The following is a 2,500-nucleotide window of genomic DNA, read 5'->3' as shown; positions in this document are numbered from 1 at the left end:
AACGACGGTGTGGGAGCGTATTTCGTGAATTCTGAAGTTTTAATAATTTTTTCCTAGTGTTGCGTTGTAGAGGAAAACTACACTGAGCTTCCTTGGCTATCTTAAGACCGTGCAATCAGTTGCTGTTAGTGATTGATTTGCTTGAAAGGCAAACAAACGCAGTAGTTGATAAACTTGTCAATTAGAAAGGGAGTCAACATCGGTTTAATTTGTTGTGGTTTTCGACTTGTGAATTCATTTGATTTATAAATGAGAACTGTTGTTGTTGTTGTGTTGTTGTTGCTGTTGTTTTTGTTTTTGTAAGAACTAAATTGTCACTGTGTTCACTTGTTAGTGGCACAGAAATTTTGAATATATTTTTTAGTGAATTGTGACATAAATGAGAACTGTTGTTGTTGTTGTTGCTGTTGTTTTTGTTGTTTGTAATAACTAAATTGTCACTGACGATGTCTTCCACTTGTCAGTGACACAAAAATTTAAAATATATAATTTTTAGTGAATTGTGACCTTAAGAATACGGAAACCCTTTAGAATATCAACCCTATAAACTTAGCTTTTAAATTATTAAAATAATCCATTTCCAAATAAACGGTGAATTATTCGTCATGTCAAAAAATGAATACGAACTGAAAATGTCTTACCCGAGAATTAATTGCAATACATGAGCTAAATGCATTCTTGAAGAACGAACATAAGTTGAGAAAATGCATCATTATATGTTTAACTCGTTGAAATTTTGGATACCGTACAGTCAAGATTTCGATTATATACCTCAATGGAATACTCGTAAAAATCTTCAATCATAAAATAAAAAATTATTAATGAAAATTGAAAGTCACAATACTTAACTGATCTGCTTTTCCAACTAGGGCTGTAGCTTAGCAAGAAATAATAATAATAATAATGTTAATATTAATATTAATATTGATAATAATAATAATAATAATAATAATAATAATAATAATAATGATAATAATAATAATAATTAATACACGAAATTGTTCAAAGACGCCACCTGTATTGAAATCTAGAACTAACCCCACATCCTACTCCATTGCCCCAGTCCAACCCCCCCCCCCAAAAAAAAAAAGAAAACATCCCAACCCCCTACCCTCCCTACCCCCACTCCCCCACTCGCATCTCTTTGCCAAATACACTTCCTGTGATTTAATGTTTTACTTTGTGTAAAAGAAATCTGGTAAATGACTTTTCGTTGTTCAGTATCGGGTTGTCATTATTCTTATTATCTGCAGAAGAAGGGTGTGTTTGCAGCGGAAAGGGAAGAGAGGGAGAGAAGCAGGGAGACTTGCTGCTCAAAGGGAAGGGAGAGGTTTAAAGTTACATTCTTCTTATCATTCTCTCTCTCTCTCTCTCTCTCTCTCTCTCTCTCTCTCTCTCTCTCTCTCTCTCTCTCTCTCTCTCTCTCTCTCTCTCTCTGGAATTTTGTTTTTTTACTTCTTTTGATTGTAATTACTTCCCTTGTAGTTTATTTATTTCCTTGTTTTCTTTCCTCACTAGGCTATTTTTTCCCGCTCTGCAAACTAATTATTTACTTAATTTGTTTGTTTTTACTTCTCTTGTTGTTTATTTCCTTGGTTACTTTCCTCAATGGGCTATTCTTTCCTGTTGGATCCCTTGGGCTTATAGCATCATGCTCTTTCAATTAGGAGCGTAGCTTTGTAGCTTAGCAATTAATAATAAATAATAATAATAATAATAACTATTATTATTATTATTATTATTATTATTATTATTATTATTATTATTATTATGTGTACGTCCACGAATCATGTGAAAAATTAAGCGTCCGTAATCATATTTCCCAAAATCAAAAATATTTATTTCAAACAGAAGAGACTTCAATCTTTATTCCTCAGTAAATGTCTTTGATATAATAAACATGACGATGAGTACAATGCCCTATTAAGCTAACTGTCAACCTCGCCGAGCACACCATATGTTGGTCAGAGCGTGCAAGCGATAACCCAGGTGGTGGCTAGCAAGAGGTGAGAAGCCCTAAAGGTTAAACTTTGGCTTTTTAGCTGTTGAATTCCCTACCACATGGCAGGTTAATTTGACGAAAGAATAGAAAATGTCAGTGATCTTTCCAAATAGGCTTATGTATAACTAATGTATCTTCATAGTTATGTGTATTGAAATGTGTATTTTTCTCTACCATACACAATCGCCTGGATGGGAATGGGACGTCAAGAGATTTGTTTTCTAGTATTTTAGCAACGCCATATTGGAGAGGTTTCTCTGCGGGCTGCTAGTGTGCAAGAGCCTGTTTCAGGCCGTAAGGGCCAAGCAATCTAAAACAATAACGGAGAGGTTTTTAACCACAAATTCTTTTCCTAACTAAAGCAGATGTTTAAACCCACTTACAAATGGGTGGACGTATGAGCGATAGCCTTTGATCGAACATGGTCCCTGAAATAAATAGCTTGAGCACTGTATCATTAGATCATAGGTCTTATCGCTTTACATAGACTAGCGTGAC

The 2,500-nt window shown here is 34.4% G+C and overlaps 1 long non-coding RNA gene across 1 annotated transcript in view; it reads left to right on the top strand.

The window, feature by feature from the left end:
* Positions 1-2,500, top strand: part of LOC137634605 (uncharacterized) — a 69,947-nt gene that overhangs the window by 1,091 nt on the left and 66,356 nt on the right. The window lies entirely within an intron of this gene.

Source organism: Palaemon carinicauda, chromosome 45, assembly GCF_036898095.1.
Source record: "Palaemon carinicauda isolate YSFRI2023 chromosome 45, ASM3689809v2, whole genome shotgun sequence".
In the NCBI taxonomy this organism is placed as follows: Eukaryota; Metazoa; Arthropoda; class Malacostraca; order Decapoda; family Palaemonidae; genus Palaemon; species Palaemon carinicauda.
Note: the sequence above shows the minus strand (reverse complement) of the source record. Positions and strands in the feature narration are given on the sequence as shown.